This window comes from Balaenoptera physalus (genome assembly GCF_965194825.1).
Source record: "Balaenoptera physalus genome assembly, chromosome: 20".
Taxonomy (NCBI): Eukaryota; Metazoa; Chordata; class Mammalia; order Artiodactyla; family Balaenopteridae; genus Balaenoptera; species Balaenoptera physalus.
The window spans coordinates 44531372-44545204 of record NC_138901.1 but is presented as its reverse complement, the minus strand read 5'-3'; the positions used below and the strand labels follow the sequence as shown (position 1 = coordinate 44545204).

The following is a 13833-nucleotide window of genomic DNA, read 5'->3' as shown; positions in this document are numbered from 1 at the left end:
GGTCTTTCCGAGGCATCCCAGGAAGGGAGGTCAAGCCTTACACCCTGCATTGACCTATCATGGCTGTGGGCTGTCTTCCCCCGGGCATGGGGCATTACCCTGAGGGGACCAGACAGCTCTCTTTAGCTTACCGCAATTCCTAGCAAAGGACTCAGCTGAGAGAGCTCAGCTGCCCACCCTCCCGGCCACAGAGGAGAAGGGGTGCAGCCTCCAAGGCACCCACGGCCTCCGAGACCCTGCATGCTCTGCCCCCTGGTCCCCAACGCATTCCCCACCACGCTCCCCCGTGTTTACTCTGCTCCAGCCACGCTGACCATCATTCGGCCCCTAAAAGGTGCCGAGCTTGAGAACTTTGCTCGTGCGGCTTCCTCTGTGTCTCAGTTTCCCCATCTGTAAAATGGAGGAAATAATCACACCTACCTTATAGGTTGAGAGGCGTAAATGTGTCAATACGTGTAAAGAGCAGTGCTTGGCATGTGGAGGTGTCATGTAATCAGAAGTGATGCTGACGATGATGACAATGGCAATGACAATGATGATAACAGAGGAGACTCTCTTCCCCATTCCCTGCTAAACATCCTAAAATGCACAGGGCAGCTTCCCCTCAACAAAGAATTATCTAGCCCACAATGTCAGTAGCGCCAAGGCTGAGAAATCCCGGTTTCCATGCTGATTTTCTGCACAATGAGAAGGTTTGTCTTATTCTCTCTTACAGCCCCAATATTGACACCCTGTAGATGTTCAGTAAATAGATGTCAACTGGCAGGGCTTATATGCCCTCGATATGTAGTAGGTGGTCCAAAATGTTCGCTAGGTAAATGTGTGATAAGCTCAGTTGACTTCAGAGCTTAGGATCTTGGGGAGTCGTTTAACCTCTCCAAGCTTCAATTTGCAATTTGTTCATTTGTGAAACAACGTAAATATTCATCCATGCAACCGACATGTACTGAGAGCTCACTGAGTTTCTGCCCGTCCACCCTTCAGAACTGTTTAGGGGAGCTCTGTGAATTCATCCTTTGAGACCTGCTGACGTGTCACCTCCCCTGTGAAGTCTTCCCTGATCCTTGACCTCCCCAGGGGCCCACTCCCCACTGAAAGACTCTCCTCCTTCTGTTTCCCAAAGCCCCATATTTGCAGTGCTATCGGCTTGAAATGCTCCTTTAGTTCTAGGCCCTATAGCCTGCTTTTATAACAAATAGCTTGCAATGGCTCCTTTACAATCCTGAAATGAAATTCATAGACAGTATAACCTTCCTAGACACATCGTTTGAAAATAAATCAACATAATGTCTTAACTATAATATAAAAGTAAAGTAAAGATCATTTATAATAAAATATGTATTTCAATATGTAAATGCTCAGGTTCAAGTACACGAGAAGACGTAACAAAGTCAGAACCTTGCACCCACGCACCGGATCAACGCGAGGGCCACAGCCTCAAACGCAGCCTGACATTCAGGGGTTATGGGTGGGACTCAAATACCACAAAGAGCATTGCCATCGGAAATGTGATTTTCCAAAAATGATGAATAACTCTGGGTAATGTTTCCAACAGAACAGAATACAATCTTCCTTCAATTTATGCGGTAGTTGTATTCCTGGAAATTCAGGACACAAATGCTTTATGTTTATATATAAAACAGAGTTAGGTTCCAGGCTCAAATAATTATAAACAGGTTTTTCACCTATTTAAATGTCAACCAGGCTATCTGAAAGTCAGGCAGGACGTGGGGTAATTCTTCGTTATGCAGGACTATCCCATGTGGTTTGTAAGACTTTAGGAATCACCGGCCCTTCCCACTGAGTGCCAGCAGCATCCGCTATAGTAAGTGTGACCATCAAAACACCTTCACTTATTCCCAAAGCTCTCCCTAAGGGACAGCACTGTCCCCGTGGAGAATTTCTGTTCTCACTTGTTTGTCTCTTTCTCCAGACTATGAGCCACCAGAGGGCAGATGAACTTGCCCTGTCCCTCAGTGTGTTCCCAGAGCCTAGAAGGAGCTGCGTACATGATGGGTGCCCAGTAAATACTGATTGCTCAAGTAGCTGGGGTCATGCCCACATCCCCTCAGCCAACCCCGGAGGTCACCTCCAGATGGACATGCCAGCTGCTTCCTAAGCCACAGCCTGTGGGAGGTCTCTGACCCCAGGGTGTGCCAGCCCTTGTGCAGGGCAGGCTCAAAGTGCCGGGGAGTTAATAGCCTGGAGGCCACCCACCACAGATGGCGATAAACCCCCCACCTTCCTCCCTGCTCCGTGGGACCGATCTGAGGGACACTGGGCGCAGTGTCTCAGGGGGTCCCCTTGTGAGGCTGAGCCCAGCCGCCCTGCATGGACACACCCGCCTGGCTTCCCCTCCCCCGTCTCACTTCCCCACTCCTCAGAGCTTCCTGCGATCACCTCCCAAATAGAGCACTTGAGCCAGACTCCGTTTCAGGTACTATTGCTACATTACAAACTACCCCAAAATGGCTGGAAACAGCAACGATTTCTCATTTCTCCCGATCCTGTGGGTGGCTGAGTGGGTCCCCTGCGGTATGGCCAAGTCTCTCAGCTACATTCAGCTGGAAGGTCAAAGCTGGCCTCACCCACGTATCAGACAGGCTGGTGGAGCTGGCCCGTGGCCAGGGAGACTCTGTTCTCCCACTCGGGGCTTCCCAGCCTGCAGTAGCTGGGCTGGCTTCCATGCATGACACCTCAGGACAATACCCCATGATGGCAAAGGAGAAAGCTGCTCCTCTGCAGGCCTAGGCCCCAGATCACAAACACCCCTTGCACTGCATCCTGTAGGTCAAGGCAATCACAGGCCACCCAGTTTCAGAGAAACAGACTCGTCTATGAATGGGAGTTGCAGTGAACGGCGTGCGTGCAAGGACGGCGGGGGTTTGTGACCACTAAGCCATCTTCCACTTGGGGTCTGCTTTTTTTGGGGGGGTCCCACATTGACAGTGGAAGATGGAAGCCACGTGAGAAGCGCTTTGGAAACCAAGCCAAAGCACTCCCCGGGCCGCTGGTGCGAACTTGGGCATGTAGCTCGTGGACACAGGCTGGGAGGCAGCCGAGACCTTCTCAGCATCTCTCGTTCCACTGCCCGGCTTGTATTTTTCCACAAGACTGCAGAGTTCACCAAAGATACAATTACTGAAGGCAGAACATAAACAGTGTGTGCCACGCACCCGTGGGGGTCTGTAATTCAGACATGTCTCCAGGGGTAATTAGAACCTCCTCCGGAAACACAAAGTCTTGAAATAGTGTCCCAGCGGTGTGCCCTGCGCCTGCTGAACCCGGGGGGTGGCCGGGGACTCCTCAGGGCAGAAAAGGAGCTGAAGGTGGGGCGGCGGAGGCAGCCAGAAATCCTCGGAGAACCCTCTCCAGGAGGCCTCGGCCAGAGGAAACGACACCCTGCTGCAGCGGCAGGAGGGAGTTCAATGTCAGGGAAAACTTCTCTTAACCACCAGGGCCATTTTTCGACCCCAGCTCAGGGTTGCCTCCTTTGTCTGTAGATGGGAGAGGAGAGACGGGGGAAGCCTAGCTGGACAGAGGCGGGATAGGGGTACGATGGGCCTCCCAAGGGAGGCTGGGGATGGGGAGGAGGAGACTTCCTGGATAAGGGAGAGGAAGGGACCATGGAGCCTTGCAGACCTGCTCTGTGGCAGGCACTGTGCTAGACACTTCACACCCATTCTCACTCAATCTGTCCCCATTTTATAGATCCGAAAGCTGAGTCTCAGAGACGTGAAATGCTATGCCCAAGAGCACCACATTGCTACGTGGCAGAGCGGGGACCAAGGGCTTTTGACTCCAAAGCCAATAGGAGCATCTAGAGGAGAGCAACAGGCAAGGTGAGGTGTCTAGACAGCAAAGAGAGGACGCTCTCCAGAAGGAAGGAAACACTTCTGCCTTAAAATTCTTGAAGGCCAGTCACAGAAAAGAGATTGCCTTAGTCTGCATGTCTCCAAAGGCCAGAAACAGGCCAGGGAGGAGATGTTATCGAAAGATAGATTCCAGTTTCATACAAGAAAGAACTTTTAATAGACAGAAATGTCCCACTCTGGAACGAATGGGCTGTGTGGATAGGAAGTGAGCTCCCCATCCCTGGAAGTATGTAAGCACAGCCTGGATGCTCACCATCAGAACTTCTGCAAAAAGGTCAGAGCCAGTTCCTGTGAGTCTCCTGAAGCTTGAGGATCTCTGGGAGTGGCTGGGGTGCCCTAGCTGGGGTGCCCCTGGTGTACAGGAACAGAGTCAGGGCAGGGGAGACTTGGTAACTAATGGACGGGCTCTGGGCCCCACTTTCTCTCTTCCCTGAGCCTCCAGACACACTCATCTCATTGCTGTTCTCCCGGCAGAGCCACTGCCTGGGGGAGGAGAGGGATCAGGCGACGCCCAGCCCCGCCTGCATGCTGAATGGCAACCAGCTAACCCGCTGACCCTTAAGTCTTGGAGCACAGCGGCCGCTGGATGGATGCAGGCGTTTCTCCAGCTCCAGTTACTCTACAGGAGGCTCATGTGGTGGCAAGAGGCAGAAGGCGCGGAAGGCAGAGACAGCGGAGATGGAACGGTCCTAGGGGAGCCCACAGCCATGGCTTCATCCCGGGGCTGGGGGCAGAGAGGAGGAGGGTCTCCTTCTCCATCCCCGACCACTGGCGCCTTCCACTCCAGCCCGAGCTCACAGAGCTCAGCTACCAGGGAGGTCCCCCAGCCAGGCTGGGAGAGGCCTGGTGCTGGGCAAGGGAGAGGGGAGACTGAGGACCATGAGGCAGCCCAGGCCCTGGTGGTACCAGGGAGATGCGCCTCTACCCCCGAGACCATGAAAGCCTCTACCCCCGAAGTGCACCCCCCATACTGGGGGCTGAAGGTGGTACACAGGGGCCAGCTTGAGGTTGTGGGAGGCATCTGTCCATCCTGGGGAGCCCTCCTCCACCCCATTCCACCCAGCAAAGTCACCCTATGTTCCACCTGGGAGCGGTCAGCCTTAAAAGTAGAGAAAGGGTGGCGTGGATAGAGCACACTCACATCCAACCCCCAAGATCCTTCCCATCTAGAATTTCCAGAACAAGGTAGTTTAGGAGCCCTGCCAGCCCTCCTTCCTCTGCCCCCTCATCTTCCTCCTGATTCAGAAGAACTTGACAGGTGGGCAGGGGTTCTGGGCCCCAAAGCTACCTGTTGGGGGGCGTGGGAGGCTCCCATCCAAGAAGTGCAATCTGATGGGGGAGACACAGACCCTACCTACCCTGGAGGATCTCCCACGCTGATGGGAGAGGCAGAGTTCTGAGGTCAAGAACCCAGTCTCAGGGAGGAAGACAAACACGCAGATATGGACTCACAAAGGCTCACACAATGTATTGATAGAAAACAAACTTAAGGTTACCAGGAGATGAGCGGGGGAGGGAGGGATAAATTGGAAGATAGGGGTTGACATATGCACACTACTATATATAAAATAGATAACTAATAAGGACCTACTGTATAGCACAGGGAACTCTACTCAATACTCTGTAATGGCCTATATGGGAAAAGAATCTAAAAAAGAGTGGATAGATGTATATCTGATTCACTTTGCTGTACACCTGAAACTAACACAACATTGTAAATCAACTATACTCCAATACAATTTTTTTAAAAAAGGCTCACACAGTGAGAGGGTCCCCTGCCCTCTGTCACGCTTGCACACGTCAGTGCTGGGAGAGCAGTGTATATGCAGAAGGAGGGACAGAGGTCAATCCTGGGGGCGCCCCTGAGGAGGAGGTAAGCTCGGAAGTGGCTTTACTTCCTCCAGACGCTGCCTCAGAAGGCGTTTCCCAGGGCACAGGAGCCCCAGTCTGTACAGCTGTGGAAGCCAAGAAAGAGCAGCTTATTAATTTAATCCTTAAGCAAATTTACAAAATTGTCAGTGGATTTGCAGGAAGCCGAAGGAGGTGGCTTCCGGGGGAGCGGGCAGGGAGGGAGGAGGTTGCCGCCTCTCAGCACCTCCAGGCAGGGCCCCTGCTGCTCTGCATCCCTGCTCTCAATCTCTTCTCTAGAAGCAGAACCTGAAAATGGGTCAGGGAGGACTTCAGCCACGTTGGCCGCTAAGAGGAATAATTCTAAGATACTGAGTAAGTGCTTTCAGCACTCTGGACACTGAACATACATTAACTCATTTCATCCTTTCTTTCTTACACTTTCTTCCGCTTTACTGAGGTATAATTGACAAATAAAACTGAAATAAGGCAGGTGCTATTACTAGCCACATTTTACAAATGGGAAAACTGAGGCACAGAGCCCTTCAGTCACTTATGGCCCGAGGTCACGCAGCTCGGGAGCGGTAGAGACAGGCTGGGATCCGAGACAGGCTGTCCGGCACCAGAAGTCGGCATCCTTAACCTCGCTGCAAGTCTAAGTCCTCCTGGGTCTCTTGCCTCTCTCTTTCTTTCCCTTTTGGCTTCTGTGAAAAGGGGGAGAGACCATCCTTGGTTCCTACTTCCCATCCCCATGGGGATTGTGGGCCTCTCATGCTGTCCCCAAGGGCAGCGCCAAGGGTCAGCCTGGCCATCCCCCAGCCTCGAAGCACCTCTGCCACTCAGTGCCAGGGTAAACATCTCTCTCACACCCTCCCCTGTCCCCCTCCACCCACTCCTTCCATCTTCCATCTCCCCCCTCCATCCTCCATCCCAAGTGATGGAACAGATGACAATCAGTGCTTCCCTTCAACTTGTGTTCTGAGCCTTCCCCTCAGTCCCTGAGGAAGGCACAGTCTCTCAGTGGGGCCTCAGGCCTTCAAGCCCTACAGAGACTTCCCTGTTTGCATAACAAGCCCTGCGCCCATTAGCCTTCTGGTTTGAAGGGGCCTCTGTGAGCCAGCTGACCCAGCACCGGCTGAGTCTCAGTCCCCACGGAAGCTGAGGCCAGTTAACCTGTTTGGAGAGTTCACTGATTAAGCACCAATAAGAAATGACCAGCCTGCAACCCCACCCAGGCCACCGGGCCTGGTCCCTGGTCCAGCTCCAGCACCTCTGTCCAACAGATCCCTCATTAGCATCTTAATGTAACAAGCTTATGCAATGAGGCATCAGAGAAAATCCCCAGCATTTAAATTCATTAACCGTCTCTGGAAGTCTTCAGTGCGGAGGTGGAATTATCGCTAAACTGCTTTTAACTTACCAGCTGTGCACTAAACGGCAGAGGAGCCTGGCTCTAGTGTTTAGGGGGGCTGGATGGGTGTTGCCATCTGGGGGCCCAAACTCAAGCCCAGGGATGCCGAGGCTTCTGGCTGGAGAGCTGCGTTTTCTAGATTCTGTTCCGCATCCTAATGATGAGTGAAAAATTCAATCAACCAGCTGGCTTGTCCACTTAGGAACAAACAGCCGCCTCAACTGATACTGAGGGGGCTGCACGTCTCAGGCTAAGTTTTGTGACCCTGCTTCTCTCTGCTCAGCGTCTGATGGATGATGGAGGAAATGTCTCTCCTCTCCCAGGCATGGCCTCCCTCTGCCTGGCCGGACTCGCCCAGGCATCAGTCATTCCCTCCAGGAAGCATTTCCTGAGGCTCATCCCCATCATCTCCATCACCCTGTGCATTCACTGTCCCAGCACACAGCCCACAGTGCAGCCATGACCTTGCTAAGATCATGTGCCCAAGAGCCCCGGAGGGCAGCATTCAGCCTCTGTGTATCCCAGAGCCCAGCCAGCACCTGGCACAAAAGATACGCTTCACAAACATTCACTGAATCAATTAATTGATCGATTAAATGTTCCTCCTTGCCTGCAGTGTCGATCACAGTGCCTGACTCATTGCAGTTTCTCAATAAATATTTGCTGAATAAATGTTGAATGACAGATAAACCGGAGCTGCAGGGATAGGGTGGAGGTAAGGAGGTTAGGATTCAGAAATTCAATGCTTTATTCAACAAATATTAATTAACTAATCAGAATGATGGTTAATATTTATATTGGGCTTCCTATCTGCAAAGCACCAGTTAACTCATTTAATATTTATAACAACCCTATGCAGAGGATTCTAATAGCATCCTCATTTTACAGATGTGAAAACTGAGGCACAGCATATCTAAACATCTTGCCCAAGGCTATATATGGCTAGTGAGTAATGGAGCCTGGATTTGAACCTAGGGATCTAGCTCAGGGCAGTGCTGTCCAGAGGAAGTATAATGTGAGCCGTGTGTGTAGTTTTACATTTTCTAAGAACCCCATTCTAAAGAGTAAAAATAAATCGGTGAAATTAATTTTAATAAGATATTTTACTTAACCCAATATACCCAAAATACTATTATTTCAACATATAATCAGTATAAAAAAGTATTAATGAGATATTTAACATTCTTGTTTTCATGCGAAGCTTTTGAAATCCAGTGTGAATTTTACGTGGGGATTTTTTGTTTTGTTTTGTTTTGGGTTGTTTTGGTTTTTTGTTTTTTTTTTTGGCTGAGCAGCATGTGGGATCTTAGTTCCCCAAACAGGGCTCAAACCAGCTCCCCCTGCTTAGAAGTGCAGAGTCGTAACCACTGGGGTGCCAGGGAAGCCCCCAGTGTGAATTTTAGACTCACAGCACTTCTCAGTGTAGACCCTCAACATTGTAAGCATTCAGTGGCCACGTGCAGACGTGTATTGGACAGGGCTTAGGCAAAGTCTGGATTCTTAAATCCCCTGTGCTCTACTGCCTCTGCCTACCCTGTGTCTGGCACAGACACTGAGGGCACAAAGATGAATCAGGCACAGTCTCTTCAAGGAACCCACAATTTGCTGGGAAAGACACACAGGACGTGTCAACACACTGTGGTGAGTGTCAGTAACAGGAGACATGATAAGATCATGGTAAGAGTATGGTGTTGTAGCCTCGTACAGAAGGAGCACCTATTCAAGTCTTGAGGGTGGGAGCTTCAGGAAGTCAGGGAAATCTTCCAGAAATCAGAGACCTGAAATCTGAATTGAGGTTAGCCAACTAAAGAGGCAGGGAGCAGCACGTGCAAAGGTCCAGAGGTGGGAAAGTGGACTGCAAATTCCTGAGACTGCAGGCAGTTCATTCAGAACAGTGGAGTCAGAAGTCTGAAGTGGGTGAAGACGTTGAAAGCTGAGGCTGGAGAGGTAGGCAGGGGCCAGAACACACCGGGTTGTACATAAGCCACAGTGCAAGGGTTTGGACTTGACCCTAAGAAACATAGGGAGACATTGAAGGATTCTAAATGAGGAAGGGATGGAATCAGATGTACCTTTCAGAATGAGGCTGGAGGAGTTAATACCGCAGACAGGAGGCTGTGGCCAAGGTCTGGGTGATGGAGCAGAGGCCACGGCACAGGTGGAAAAAAGATGAGGAAGTGAAGTCAACAGGACTTGGTGACTGTGGGTGGTGGAGACTGAGTGGACAATTTGACCCCTGGGTTTCTGATGGGGCAACTGGGTGGATGATGGGGTCATTCATGGAGAAGAAGGAACACAGAGTGGGTTTGGAGAAGAGGATGCAGAGTTTGGATTCTGTCATGTTGAATTTCTGGTAATGGATGGACAAGCCTTAGAATAGCTTAGGAGAGAAGGCACGGCCGGAGGTACAGATTGGGAACTTCGGTGGACGGGTGGTCATTGTGGATGGGTGGCAGAATCTCTGGACCCTGCCCTCTGTGGAAGACAAGGCACACACAAGATGTGGCCATAAGTTCTCCTGTGGTTACATGCAGTTAGGTGAAAGGAAGAAAACATCCTGAGGATTTAGGGCCAAAGAGACCACATTAATAAGGGAATAAATCATCTTTGTTATCTCATTTCTTCTGTGTTAATAGCTTTAGGGAGTAGACAATGGAGGCCCAGAGAGGTTAAGTGATTTGTCCTAAGCCACACAGCCAGTTAGTGGTCAAGCTGAAGCCAGAATCCAGGTCTCCTGACTCTAACTCCAGTGTCCTTCCATCCATCCAGCCATCCATTCAGCAGCTGCTTATTGAGCACCTACTGCATGCAATGCACTGGACACTGGGGATGCGCGGTTGAGCTCTGACATGTTATGTCCAGGATTTAAAAATGAAAAAGGGCCTGGCAGAACAAAGTGGGGCAATGGTATAGACAAGACCTGTGGTGGGAGCTAGTCATGCAAGGTGGTGAGGAAGGGTCTCGCAAGAGCAGCAAATCCAGTCTGGGGCGAGGTGGGGCACTGTGAGATGAAGGGCTTGAGCTTCTGCACAGCCCTGACCTCACAGACCCAGACACCTCATCTTTGCACACCACGAATGCCTCCATCTGGCCCTAATGCCAGCAGCAGGACCTAGGACGGCATAAAGAAGTCCTGCTAAAACAACCAGGCCCTCTCGTATTCAGTCCCTCACAGCACCTCTCCCCGTGGCTCACCCTGGGGGTGAGGCAGCAGGACCAAGGTCCTGTAAGTCCAGCTTGGAAGCCATCGTTCACAGCGTGGCCTTGCCTCCCTGCCCTCCTCGGCGCAATGGAGACAGTGGGCTGGATCTGCCCTTCCCTGTCCCAGCTGAGGCTTGGAGTCACCTCACCACTTGTCAACCACTCAGATGCCTGAGCCCAGCTTGGGGAATCAATCCTTCCAGGAATGGGGATCAGATGGGGCTTGAAAACCTATGTGACCCCTAAAGACCTTTTCAGCGCAGACCTTCTCAGAGCTTATGGGATACACAAGGAGCAGAAGAGGAGGCTGGGAGGCTGTCAGACCCAAGCCTTAAAACTCACGGTCTTCCTCGCCCTCCCGCCTTGTCACCAGGGTACCCAGTTACAGACGACAGCACTCGGGAGCACACCCCGCCACACCCAAGGGCAAAGCGCATCGCCCTAGTTTGCCCACTTTCCACGGACCAGGTGGCCTTCCAGGTTTGCCAGGTTTAGGAAATAAAAACACAGGATGCCCAGTTAAATTGGAATTTCAACCACAAATAATTTTTTAGTAGAAGCATGTGCCCTTCAATATGAGCCCAACAGTTAGATGAAAGGATTCCCCAGCCTCTGGGCTTCAGAAAGCATCAAGGGCCTTCCTCTGGAATTCTCTCCTGCTGCCTCTGAGGGGTGAGAGGCTATTTCAGATTGAAATACATGGAGATCATCTGTGAAGAGGATCAGGGCAGCAGCTCCACTCAGCCTATAGCACCTGACTCAGGTGATCCGGCCGTTGTCTCAATCACCTCAAACCACTCCATCACCCCAGACCACCAGCCCCAGGCCCCACAGCCCACAGAAACAGAGCAGGACTCCCCATGCTTTGGAGAGGGAGGGGTTGGGTGGGGAGATCCACTAATTAGGACAAGGCCTCCAGGTTATAGTCTGGAAGGTCCTGTAACTGACAGACCCAGGCCCAGGAGCCCCAGGCATAGGAGAAGGAGTCCCTCAGTGACTCTTGCCTGGGCTGGTCCAACCCCAAATGATGGGCCACAGGACAGGGCCCTGACCCGGTCCAGGCCCAGGCCTGAGAAGGAGCTCAAGTTCACCATCCACAGGTGGTTGTGTAAATCCCTCATCCCATAGCCTGTCCCTAAACATACACACATACACCCCCCACACACACGTACTAATATTCCCAGCACTTCCCAGCCCCACCCTGGTGCCCTGCTCTCCTAACTCCCAAAATAGACTCCTCAGTATTCGGAGATTGAAAACTGATAGGCAGTGAGGCTGCCAGCCCCACCCTCATCCCCCAAAGCCATCACCTCAGAGCCACCAGTTAATTAGCTGTGGGGTAATGAGGGCCCTGCACTCCCAGAAGGCGGGCGCTGCCATTCTGGGACATTAACTTCCTATGTTAGGAGGCACCTTCCACTGCAAACACCAACCCAGCCCTGGAGATGGATTGGCAGGGTAGGAGCCGGCCTGGGGTGGGGGAAGAAGCAACATGCCTCTGGAAGCCCTTTATCAACTCTGTAGTTAATTCACTCCGTACACTCCAGGGAGCCCGGCCTGGAAGCCCAAGAGAGGGGAGAAGGACATGGGAGGAAGACTTGAGACTGAACAAAGTGCTGTAGCCTAGAGAAACGTGAGATGGGAGGAGCACCTGGATTGTGCAGGTGGGGAAACGAAGGCCCCTCGAGGGGAAAGGAGGTACCCGAGGGCCCGATGTGCTAGAGGTGGGGTTCCTCCTGGTTAAGCTCAGCTTAAGCCGGGAGCCCTGATGATCCTTCTTCTGGCTAAAGGGCTTATCCTGAGCGGAGGTGGGGAGGGGAGGGGTGTGACAGGAACGGGGACCTGGGCCAGGTGGCCTGGGGAAGGGTGGCTGGCAGGAGCAGGCGGGGCAGGAGGCCTCCCCTTAGCTGGAATGGCTGTCACTTCTCAGGCCGAGACCAGGAAGGCTGTGAGGCAGGCTCCCCCTGAAGCTGAATAAACGCTTCCCTCTTGTTTGAAAGACTGCGGCTGTGAGTGGGAGCGACTGACAGCCCGGCTCCCACGGGTACCCCCGAAAGCAGGCGTGCCACAGGGGCGGGCGTGTGTCTTCAGCGGGCCAAGCACAGACACGTTCCAGCCATCAGGAGTACAGGCAACCCAGCTCCCCTTGGGGCCCACACTCCAGAAGGTCCACACGTGACAGTCAGGTGTATACACACACACACACGTCGCAGCAGAGGTGCAGGGGTGGGGAGGTGGAGACCTGAAGCAACAGCCTGGCCCTCCGGCAGCCCCAGAACTGCCACCTGGCCCCCGGCCCTGACCACGCAGGGATGGGCCCAACCAGGAATTCTTCCAGCTGGGCTAGTCTCAGGTATATCATCATCCCTCTTTGTAACAAACATTTTGGAAATGCCCTCTTGAAATGAAATGAAATTCAGAGAATATAACCTACTTCTGTAGGTAACTTGAAATGCCCTAATTGTAATATAAACGGCGGGGGGGGAACGTTATAAGGAAATAATATGTGTCGCAGTGTGTGAATGCTTGAGCGTGACCACCCATGAAGGCACATAAAGGAGTCTAACTCTTGCACCTGAGCACATTCATGATGTTCATACACAAAAGCACAAATGCTGGCAGGTCAGTGGGTTCTTTTCAGGACTGTGACACCATGAGCCATGTAGCCGTTCACAGTATGGTTTTCCAACTGGCAAACAGTTCTCAGTAAAAAGCTCATCAAAACAAAGTCCAATCTTCCTTCCATTTACTTGGAGGTTACATTCCTAGAAAATGTCTATTTTCACATACACACACACACACACACATATATAACATTTATAAATCTATAAAAACATGATCCCAAATAGTGGAAACATAAGTAACACACAGTTAAGTTCTAGCCTCAGCAAATATACTCAGATGTTTCACCTACATCTGGCAGGACACGTAGCATCTTCAGTCCTGTTCACTAGATGCCAGGGTGCCCTCACAGCGGGGCAGTGGTCCAAAATGCCCCCTAGGGGGCAGTACTGCCCTCACAGAGAACCACACGTGGACCACCACAACTGCCTCTGAAGTTGTGCCCAGGGTGCAGCTGCCCACCTCTGAGGGCTGAGGTGAAGGACACAGGGGACAAAGGATGGAAACTAGTTTGAAAACAGCAGGGCCTATGTGAGGTGCAGTCATTACCCCAGAGGCAAAGGCTGGCTGGTGGCCACGGCTTGAGGGGGTACCAAGGAGACTCATCCCAGCTGGGTGCCTGGCACACATTGTCTGTGAGGCAGGCTTTGGTGTTCTCCTTGCACTGGAGGTGGGGAGCGGAGTGACTGAAGCTCTATGAGGTTAATTAGTTGAGTCCAGGTTTATCTGAGTCCAAAGCCCTTACTCTTTCTAAGACCCCTCTTGCCCTCAGGAAAGGCTCCAGGGTGGAGCAGGTATTTGCAGTGATGATCATGCCATTCAAGCTAAAAGAAGGAGAGATTTCCAGCAGGCAGAGATGGAAGGAGGAAGCCATCC

The 13833-nt window shown here is 51.9% G+C and overlaps 1 protein-coding gene across 3 annotated transcripts in view; it reads right to left on the bottom strand.

Annotated features, from left to right (window-relative positions):
• Nucleotides 1-13833, bottom strand: part of CCT6B (chaperonin containing TCP1 subunit 6B) — a 185517-nt gene that overhangs the window by 18294 nt on the left and 153390 nt on the right. The gene's annotated exons all lie outside the window — the stretch shown is intronic.